Below are 11,853 nucleotides of genomic sequence, written 5' to 3'. Positions count from 1 at the left end.
GCCAGGTGCCATTCGGCTTTTTAACAAGCACCATATTTGCAACCCAGTCTGGGAAGTAACATTGCCGGATGAACCCTGCATCAAGTAATTTTTTAACTTTGGCGGCTGCCGCCTGACTTCTTTCTTCGCCATGGTTCCGCTTCTTCTGCCGTACCGGCTTCTTTTTCGGATTCACGGCCAGTTTATGCACCGCCAGATCAGGACTAATGCCTGGCATTTCATGGACTTCAAATGCAAAGATGTCCTTGTATTCTTTCAATAGTTTGTGAAAGTCGTCACCCAGGTCCCTTAGAGCAGTCGTCCCAACCTTGATTGTTCTGTCAGGACGCGAGTCATCTAAGATCAGGTCCGTATGCTCACCAGCTGGCTGAGGGCGGAATTCATCTGACCGCTCCTCTGCCAATGATTGCTATTTTCTGTCTTTTCTTGCGGCCCCTGTCTAGGATGCCTTTCTCTTCTTGCCGCCTACTTCTTGAACAGGCGCACTCTCCTTGACATTGTCAAGGTCTATTTTTCCACCTCTCGACCCAGTGGCCATAACAGTGGGCTTGACATCGAGAGATAGCACTCTCAGGCCATCCTCTGATCTCCCCTTAGGGACCCGACTGTTCCATTATCCCTCTCAAACTTGAGCAACATAAGAGATGGGATTATAACAGCCTTGGAATTATTCAGGGTTGGTCGTCCCAGAATCATGTTGTAGGCCGAGAGTTCTTCTACTACCAGGAACCGGACTACCATGTGTCGTCCTTCCCCTTTTTCGCCCAGGCGGATGGGTAAATCCGCTCGTCCCACTGGGTGGACGACTCCTCCTCCAAACCCTACTAAAGGGTGGGATGCCGGATGTATGCAATCAGTCTGATATTTTAGTTTCGACAGACATTTGCTACTGATGAGATCTGAGGAGCTTCTGGTATCTATGAGGATTCGCCCAACTCTCTGGTTGGCCACTTTACATTCAATAACGATAGGGTCGTCATGCGGCCCTCTTACCCCTCCTAGATCTTCTTCAGTGATGACAATCTCAGGAAATGAATATTTGGAGGGCCGTTCTTGGTGAACGGAATTTACATCTAACCGTCTGATATTGTCTTTGTTGCCCCTAATAGTGGGGCCGCCTCCTGAGAAGCCGCCTGCAATGGTGTAGACGACTGCATCATCTGTATCGGAGCTGTCGGCCTGTTGATTCTTTTTGGTCGACTGCTTTTTTGAGGAAGTTTTCCCGTAGATTTCTTGACATAAGTGTCAAGGTCACCTTGCTCAGCCAGGCGGTCCAGATACCGCATGAGACTGATGCATTCATTGGTGTGATGACCAACATCTTCATGATAATCACAGAATTTTTCTTGGTTCCGATTGTTTGCAGAACCCTTCATGGGGACCGGCTTCTCAATTGAGATCCGTCCCTTGATTTCCTTTAGGATAAATTGGCTATCCTTGTTAAACACATACTTTGGGGAGTATGGTTTGAATTCTTTTTTCTTCTTCTGGGACGGCTGTTTAGTGGAATCAGTTGCCCATACCTCTTTTCTCTTCTCGTCTTTGTTTAACGACTGCTTCTGTCGTCCTTCTCTTTTGTCGGACCTTTTCCCGTCTAACTGTTTTACCGTACTACAAAGATCAGTCGCCTGTATATAGGTTTCCGCTTCAATGAAGGCCTCTTGAAGAGTCGACCCGTCGTTGAGACCTCTGAAAAAGTCAGTATATGCTACTTCATCCGGTAACCCTTGAATCTGTATTCTCATCAGGTTAAATCGCCTGATGTAAGAAAGAAGCCCCTCCTTCTTGCCCTGCTGAATTGTTCCTAAATCAAGGGTCGTCTTCTTCACAGGGATGTTCATGGCGAAGTTGGAGGTGAATAAGTAAGCAAGCGTCTTGAAGTTATTTACACAACCAGTCGGCAGGTTGCCGAACCATTGTTGTGCGATTCCTTTGAGAGTCGCTGGGAAACACTTGCACCAAGTGGGATCATCCAACCCTTGAAGGTACATCAGGTTGGTGAATGCTATCAGATGGTCTTCTGGGTTAGTAGTGCCGTCATAGGCGCCTACTAATACATTTTTCACTTTGGCCGGCTGAGCGGCTTCAGTAATTTCCTTGGAGAAGGTCGACGGCTGTTCACCAAGTCTAAGCAACCGTAGCTGCCAGTCCATAGGTTGGACATTTTTTGCTGCATGTCCACCAAACGGAGGTGGCTGTAAAAAATACTGTTGTTGCGGTACAAACGGTAAGTTTGGTACCGCCTGGTCGCTATGAAAGCCGACTGGCGGGAGGTGCCGCCTGACTGACTCTCATGATACGACTGAGTATGCCTCATCGAGGTATTTCGCAGACTGTCTTGGAAGTTTGAAGTAGAGGCCGACTCTGACAATCGGTCACTCTTCTTCTGCTCTAGCAGTAGCCGAGCGTCTGTGTATGTTTTCCTCGACCCGTCCGCCTGAATATGACGAACAAGTTTCCTATTTCCTGGAGTAGGAAAACGGTATTTTGTGAAATCAAGGGCAGGTGGCTCCCACTTCCTAGATTTAGGATGAGGGGTCTCCTCTCGCCCTTGAACTGGCTTCCTCTTCCGTGAAGTGGAGGGTTTCTTAGCCGACTGCTCCTTGTCCAGAGCAGGCGGCTTCTTGTTGATCAACTCTTGAATTTCTCCCTTGAAGTCCCTCATGAAGGTCATGAGTTCGTTCCTTGTGATGGGAGCAGACCCATCAGTCGGCTGCTGCCAAACAGGCGGTGTGCCTGCTGGCTCGCTTCTAGTTTGAAGATGTGCCCGTTCCCTCCTTTCGGTATGACGGGTACGTCGGGACCTTAGGGTCCCGTCTGAAGCTGTGTGAGCTTCAACTTCAAATTCATTCATAGTATCGTGGTCCGACTGAACTAGAGGATCGTCCAGGGGACGTCTCTCTTCAAGAGCCGGTACAAACGTGGGTACCATCTCAGAAGTACTCTCCCCACAGACGGCGCAAAAATGTTTCGGGGTTTTCTGATGTCCTGCGGGAGAGTTACAATTCCGAGACTGGAACCGGACGCCTGTACCTGCAAAACAAAAGGATGCTCCGGATGATTGGAGATCCGCCTCCGACGGTCAAGTTAGTACTTGATTAAGGAGTAATTAATGCGGAAATTAAAGTGATTGGGTCTCTCTAGGTGAGAGTGTTTAATGTGTGTAATCTGCGTAATCTCCCTTAATGAGGATTAAGGGAGGTATTTATAACCTCGGGAACGTGCCAATCTAGGTTTAGGTTAACCTTGGGCTGATTGGGCTTCCCTCGGAAGTTGGGCCTAGGTGACCGACTTCTCCATTAGGCATGGAGTATGCCACGTGTCATGACATAATAAGTCCAGGGTGGACGAATAAGCGTGTGCCACGTGGCAAGCCCTGAGAGGTCCAACTGGGGGACACTTGGCAGGACCTGATTGGCCCACGTGGCGCATTCCGATTGGTGGGAGCAAAATCCCCTAATCAGTTTCCCCTCACAGGTGGCACGTGACTGGTCACGTGTTACCTGTGACAGGAGTCGCCCTGTAACAGGCGACGGCCTGCTACAGGTGTCACTCGGCGAGAGGCCGAGAGATTCTCCCGCCAAAATTTTGAATTCTGGAAGTGACCCTTCGCCTTCTCACTTCGCCTATATAAAGGAGTGTTGACTTCGGTCATTTTCACACTTGAAAACTTTGTGAGAGAACATTCGGACTTTTGAACTTGCTCTGACATTTTGGACCCTTTCTGCCTACCGCCTGCTCTGACAAGCCGACTGCAAAGGATTTTCAGAACTTCATCAATCGTCACTCGTTCAGGTAACCGTCGGTTCTCTTACTCTTAATTTTCTCTTTGCTTTATTCTTTTTTGAAATGGCACCACGGAAGCACACGACACGACCTAGGTTAGTGATCAGCCGGTCACCCGGGACGGCTGAATCTAGGACTAGGAGTGCCGCCTGCCCTTTTCTGGACCCATCTTTGCCCTTTATACAAAGTCTTACTGTATATGTGTCTATGCAGAGCATGATGGCCAGAACAAAAAAGGCTGCCAGGATCTCAAACTCAGACGGCTCCTCCCACAGGGTGCCGATTAGTGAAACATCTGACCAGGCGCCAGATGTGGAAGTGAAACAAAGCGGCTTGAAAGACGGCAGTTCTGAGGGAGGAGTCAAAGTGACCCCTTCCCATTTTACAGTTGACAATTCTACATTCTCTCCTGCTCCTTTTAAAGGAGAGGACAGTTCTAAGTATTTTAATCCCACTAGCTTGAACCCCACTGTGATCATACACTAAAGTACGGTGGCGTCCAAAAGGGAAGAAGATAGAGCAAAAGAGTCGCCAACAAGTTTTTAAGGAACTTGTAAACCGTTCACGAGGTGAAGGTTACACCCCTTAACGATCCAAGAGATCGTCAACTCCATAAGGTCATGAACCAAATAAGGGTTCGGGGATGAAGGTACAAATCCAACCTAAAAGAGATTGAACCTGCCCTAATAATAGGCGTCTACTTTATTCTGATCGTATTCATGTGCGCTTTCCGATTAACATACAATCAATAGGATTAACCCTAAACCTGTTTAAACTATGTTGGTTGAATTTAATGCACAAACAAATCTATTATTGGCGATCACTTGAATTATAATCACAATTAACCTAACAAGATTATTAATTATCTTATTAAGCGTGATTGCAAATACCAATTCCCTTTAAGCATGCAATAAAGGTGATCAAGCAATAACAATAAAAAATAATATGCATATCAAGCAACATAATAAATAATCATAATAAATCATAATCATCATAAATATTAGAAAGAACATAGGAAGCATCATACTTTATCATACTTAATATTAAAGATACCCTAGACATGATACTAGGAATCATAAATAACAATCTAAGCATGATATCTACATCATAAATCAATTAAACCATTAAAGTACTTACTTGGATGCCTCGTACCTCTTTCTAATTACAAAATACACACGTTAGTAACTTCAAGGAAAATAATAATCAAAACAATTAAATTAAATAATTGAAATAGAGATTTGGGACCAAACCCTCAGAAATTAAAACCTTTCACGTCTAGGGCGAAGGCAACTTCGAATATGGCTAGGTGTATCAAGACCTTGTGAATGCGGAATTTTGTATGAAAAAGCAAAGTTTAGAAAAGAATGCTAAAAGATCAATGTTATCGAAAATTAATGAATGAATGATGAAGATGAATGAAGAGGATTGAAGATTAGGAAAATTGATGAATGATGATTGTAGATGAAAACGGAGTTTATTAAAACTTAAGAATAAAAAGAATTGGTGAATGATAGATGTAGATGATAAATGAAAACGGAGTTTTTGATACGATATTTATAGAGAAAAACATCCAAAAAAGATAATTTATCAAAACAGAGTCTGAAGATCAAAAAACTAACTTGGCGCTAGCCCTGGCTCATTGGCGCCAGGACCAGTGGCTAGCGCCAGGCGCCAATGGCTGGCGTCTGGCACCAATCCTGATTCCAGGCGCCAAGGCCTGGGGTTGGACGACAAACCGGATTTTAACGCGTTTTCGAAAATCTGATAATTTTATTGTACTGGAAGATAAAATAATATAATTTCAGTCGAAAATGCTATTTGATTTAATTAAAACTCTGAAGAATCCTAATTGAATTAAGAATGATAAGACCTTCTAGAATGTTCTAGAAGACCAAAACCATTCCTAATTACATTAGGAATGATAAATCATATTAGGCTCTCCCTTAGATCATTGGGCCGTACTTAAAACTCAAATCGGACCCAGTTTAGTAAATTGGCCATAAATTCCTCAATATTCATCGGAATTGGGCTTATAATATATCGTTGGAAAGGTCTTTGCAAGCCCCATCCAACTACACCACTATTGGACCCATATCATGGACCAAACAAACTGGATTGCCTTTTTTCTTAAAATAAAGTTTTCAAAAACAGAGAGAAGAGAAAAGAAAAGAAAAGAAATAAAACTTTCCGCAACACTAGACCTTTCCACACTTTCGTTTCATTCGATTACGATTCGACGTGAAAGGTACTCATCACCGGGTTTGGTTTTGGGGAGACACAAATGGGTGTCTACAGAAGCCCCCACTTTGACTGAGTTTGGAGAAACGCAAGTTTCGAAAACGAAAGTCAAAGTATCGATAGGGACGGAGAATGATTCAGAACGTTCTGCGATCCTAAATCATTCTAGTAACGCCGATACCTGCAAAACTAGCGTTAGTTAAACAGATAAAAGAGTTAAGAAACACGTATCTTGCACCGTGGAGCACACGTCTCTGAAAGTAACCGATTTGTTTTGTTGACCTCCTGCAAGCTAGAGAATGCCATCCCGCTTGAAAACCGCTACGCCTTGTAACTGCTTCCAAATTATAAGATTGCTTCACCTGAAAATAACTTCTCCGCAATGATAATATTCCACGTCTAAGGGAATATCATCGAAAATTATTTCTCTTGAAATAATTCTCATCCGCATTATGATCATCTTCCATGCCTCAGGAACTATAATCGAAGACAATTTCGCCCGAAATTACCTTCAGTTGTTTCTGACAACTTTCCGCAAGCTATGGAATGATGTCGAAGACATCTTCTCTTGAAGTCATCCTCATTTGATGCGATAATTTCCCAAAGGAAAATACCAAAGATCCACGCCCGTCGATCTCTACAAGTTTGCCTGAACTTGCCTTTTGCTATGCCTGTACGTCGGCGCTCTTTGCTCTTGAACCTATATGTCGGTGCCTTTTGCTAATGAACCTGTATGTCGGTGCTTTTTGCTAATGAGCCAATGCTTAGGCGCTTTAAGCTTAGTGAGACGATCTTTTCATCAGGTCGATTACTTCATGTAATCAAGCCGATTACCTAATCATGTCAAATTGCTTAGAGGGGCTAACTGGCATACCAAGGAACCCAAAATATATTACAGAAGGCTAGCACAACCCCAAAAGGTGGCTGGCTGCTTTGGCGTCGCAGAAAATCAATCAGCGCTAGACTTATGGCATTAGCGCCATGCGCTGAAATTGGCGTCTGGCGCCAAGCACAGAATGTGACGCCAATGCCTAGGGACTGGCGCCAGCACGGGAATCACTTTAAATTCCCGTTTTCAGTTCATTTCGTGCTCTGGTTTGTTGCGAACGCTGCTCGAAAGAAGTCGAAACTTCAATTGATCGTTGCTCATTCGTTTCTCAACCGAATTCGCCAAATTTGTTGCAAATCAAAGCTCTTTTCATCCATATTCCTGATCTATGTAAGTTTTCCTCCAACTCACACCGGTTTTTATGAATTATTGGCATGTTCATTCACGAATTTCATGAGAAATCGAAACTTATAATGCTCAATTTGCTTTGTTTATCAAGTTTTATGCCATGAACTTGCTTGTTTATGTTTGTATATTGCCTTGGGAGTAATTTGAGACTTGTTTGACTCAATTTGGCGAAGAAATGAGCAATCCGCCATTGTTGGACCTCCTAAGGTCGTGAAGAACAATGTGACTCGTTCTTGATATTTTTGCTAGCAATTCTTGTTCAATTTGTCACAATAATCACTATAGTGTTGTAAGAAATAATTTGATTGCTTGAAAAAATGCTGTCATGCTCAATTTGAATTTGTGGCCTGTTTTAGTACTATGTACTCTGTTTTTGCGAACATAGTATCATGCGGCTAGGCAAACCTTTAGATACTATAGAACCTAGATTTATGATGATTTTGCACAATGTAGCATGGCTAGACAACGAGGCTCAGGTTCACGGTCCCGAAAAACTAGACGGGAGCATGAGCCCGTGGAGGACGACACCACACCGTCCACTTCGCTGGGTCGGTTCCCGGAGTGGGATGAGCAGACTTTGTTCTTTGCCCCTGTCCACCACATTTCTGAGAGGGTGAGACGGGAAACCGAGCCTGGGAGGACACGTCATCACGACTCTGGCTGCGATGGTCTAGGCGATTTGTATAGGATGCATATCGCCAGAGATCGAGAGACGAGACTCCTATGGGAGTCTTGCGGATTGGTTGCCCTGTTTGAGACCTCCGAGGCTATGGTTGCCTCCAGCGGGGGTCACCACGTAGTACACGCTCTGGTGGAGTTCTTCTGGGACACCACCAACACCTTTCATTTTCCTTGGAGTGAGATGACGGTCACTCCTACAGACTTCAGTCTCATCACAGGACTGGAGTTCTCTTCTGTGCCGCTGCCATTTGACGACGGTATCGACGTCTTTTCTCCAGAGGTCGAGGAACATCTGGGGCCAATTGCTGTTCGGGCCCGAGTTGAGGTCGAGACGACTCAGTTCAGTGCTAGAGGGATCCGCCGCTCGACGCTGGCAACGGCTCTTGATGACAATGCGACCACCCGAGAGCAGCGGGTGCACATTTTTGTGCTGATGTTGTTGTCAGGGACATTCTCCCCTGATAGGGGTAGTAGGGCGTTGCTTTACTACCTCCCTGCTGTTCGAGATCTCCGGCGGATCTGGACTTATGACTGGGCCAGCTTGGCCTATACTGACTTCGTTCGCGCACTGAGGGACTCATGTCGCCACCGGTCTTTTAGGACGAATGTTGCTTTGTCTGCTTTCTGGAAAGTCGTAGTGGTAAAAATTATTCCCTATAAAGTTTAGCCTTATATGTTTAGTTAGCATTTACTCATGCTTTAGCTTTTTTGTAGATCTGGTTCAATGAATACTTTCCTTCCATTGCACCGACGAGACCATCGCCGAGGGGGTATCCGGTGAGCGCCTCTTGGGGCGGCCACCATGTGGACCTGTCTACTGCACGTGTCCGGAGTCGGATCATTTCGGTACGATTTTTGGTGCTTATCTTGCTCTTCTGCGATGTTTTAGACATGTTCTTACCCGATTGGTGTTTTTATAGGGACCTGAGGTAGTATACCGGCCATGTGGCGGTTGGACAGTCCCTGGATTAGCTGCACAGTACTCTGCTGAGCGCCGTTACTTTCTGGGGACCTACGGAGCGGTTGCGTACTTAGGAGAGAGAGTTGCTAGACAACACTCTTCCGATGCCTTTGTCGTTCCTGCTCCTCCACCACGCCACATGTTCGACGAGAGAGAGTTGTCGAGCATGGCTGAGGAGCCTGATTCTCTTTGGCGGTCCCATGTGATCCTTGGGCGGAGTTATGCTGAGGAGCTGCTTCCTTTGTTAGCTCCAGCCCCCGTGTCGGCCGAGGATGTGAGGGTAAGATTCTTAACCTTTTGTTTTTCGCTGAGTAGCCCCCAAATAATACCTTACTGATTTCTTTCCTGTTTCATCAGGAGGGTCCCACTGAGTTTGTGCCACCCCGTATGTCCATCCACTACCAGGGGATGTACGGGCCAATCGAGGAGATGATTTCTCCGGCTCCTGAGGGCGAGCGCTTCGTGGAGCGGTCGATTCCTCGTCACCAGACCAGAGTAAGTCTAGCTCTAATTCAGAATCTTGTATTCAGTTATCGGGCATTTTTACTGACTTAACTTTCCTTGACATTTCTCACGCGAGGTGGTTTCGGCTATGGCACGATGCATTGATGCCTTCCGGAGCCAACTCGTCCAGATGAGGAACGCGGCTACTTGTCGTCGAGACGACGCTGTCCGAGAGGTACCTTTTCTTTACTTATTGTTTCTGCACTATGCTTCAGTTTTCACCTTGTTTCTGATTTATTTCTTTTGCAGGGTCAGCCGATTGCTTCTCACACCCGTACGAGGCCTGAGGGGCGAAGAGAGCCGGCGAGGTCTAGCTCGAGACGTCGTCGCACTTCGTCAGGAGGTAGAGGTGGTCGTTCCAAGGCTGCTCGAGCCGACGTTGCTGAGGGCTCAGGGTCTTCTTCTGAGGAGATTCCTGCTGCACCATTAGGAGAGGCTACCTCGGCTTTCAGAGGTGGTGGGATGTACGAGGTTGGATCGTCATCGCAGCAGCCTCTGCGGTCTCAGCCTCAGGTTGAACTTGGCTGGAGCGGTCCTGTTTTGAGTTTCCCTCCTCCTACGGAGACTGGAGTTGGTGCTGAGGCCGGAGCTGGTGAAGAGGTGACTCCTCGGACGGCGCAGTTTTATGGCATGATGGGCCTACGTCCTCCGGCGCCGTAGTTTATTTCTGTATATGTATTTTATTTTGACTTTTTATAGAACTTTGCCTTTGACTTGTTATTTAGACACTTTGTTCTGTATTATCTATTATTATGTTAGTGTATGTTAGTGTGTGCAGATGTGATAACAATTTTGCGCAAAAATTCCGTCATTTTCATTATTGATGGAGGGTATTATCCGACTCTCTCCCCCAAAAAGAAAAATAAAAAGGAAAAATAAAACGGAGAGAAAGGCTGATTTTTTGATATAAAATCCAAAAAAATAAAAAACATTAAATAAAAATAATTGCAAAATGTAATTAAATTAAGAAAAGGATAGAAAAATATTTAGAAGAAATTAAAACGGGCCATAAAGTCATTAACCGACTCTAAATCAAAATCAGAACGCAAACTGAGTACGCGCGGCTGTCCTACTGACTTGGCGCCAGGCGCTATTGCTAGCGTGTGGCGCCAAAAGTTGCTGTGTGACGCCAATATCGGGGTTTTAACGCCAATCGACGCTGACTCCGTATTTTATCCAGATTGAAATTCCTTGCGATATGTGCATAAATAGCCCTCTGCTCAGCCGATTCTTCACATAATTCCAGCGAAAAAATATTATTCTCTTTAGAAAAAAATAATAATCATGTCTTTAGCCACTAAAACCTTCACCCAATATTCTCATGAATGGTGTCGATCTCTCAACGCTAGAGAAAGTAAAGAATTGGATTTATTTCACTTGGGGGGAATATATGGCATTAAAGGGGTAGATCTAGACATAGACTTCATACATACCGCTTTAGAATATTGGAATATTGATACACATTGTTTTAGAATAGGGTATGATGAAATTAGCCCTTTGCCAGAGGAATTTGGTGCTATTTTAGGCTTCCCTGCAATAGACTTGGTAGTAATCCCTAGAGTAGATGCATATTACTATAAGGATTTTGAGCGCTTCTTTAACTTGAAGGAAAGGGATTTATCAAAGATAGTGAATGGCAACGTGGTGAACTTAAAAGAATTCGCACGCTATTATTTTGATAAACCGCTTTCTGAATCTTTTCACATATATAGAAGAAGGGCGTTCTTATTCTGCATGCTTAATCAATATTGTCTTAGTAGTGGTAAAATTAATGAGGGTAAATCAATTATAACCACTGTGCTAGAACAAATTGAATCAGGGAGAAATCCGATGCCTTTAATAGTTGGAGAGACTATGATTAGTCTAGATGAGTTGAAAAGGGACCCAAAAGCACCCCTTTGCGGTTCTCCAATTTTATTACAGGTAGAAAAATAATATTTTTAATTGTAGAAATTAAAAAATATATTTTTGTATTGTAATATTAATTTATAAATTTTTTTTTTCAGATGTGGCTAATGGAAAGGCTAGGATTAATTAGCCCTCCGGACGACATTGAAAGTTATACGCCCACTTGCTTTGTGAGAAGAAAGAAACGCATCCCTAAAATTGGGCGCCATGGGTGGAAGAAAGTCTTTGAATCACGTGATTTCACTATCAAGTGGGTCATTCCATGGTGGAAAATAAAAAGGATGGTTGGCGTTAACAAGAAACCTTTCTGCCGTCTTCCAAGCTTGTCTCGCATGACATATTATTACCCCTGCAGAGTAAAGAGACAATATGGCTTGCTTCAAAATATTCCTTTCGGAGATCTTCGTCCTCCCTTTGAGTATCCCATATCTCAAGAAGTAGATAAATTTGACACTTACTGGAGTGCTAGACCTTTATGGGAAGTGATTACCCAAAAGGTTCCCCCTTCTTTACCTAATGATGTAAAGAAGTGGTTGCT

The sequence above is a fragment of the Chenopodium quinoa genome, unplaced genomic scaffold (genome assembly GCF_001683475.1).
Source record: "Chenopodium quinoa cultivar QQ74 unplaced genomic scaffold, ASM168347v1, whole genome shotgun sequence".
In the NCBI taxonomy this organism is placed as follows: Eukaryota; Viridiplantae; Streptophyta; class Magnoliopsida; order Caryophyllales; family Amaranthaceae; genus Chenopodium; species Chenopodium quinoa.
Note: the sequence above shows the minus strand (reverse complement) of the source record.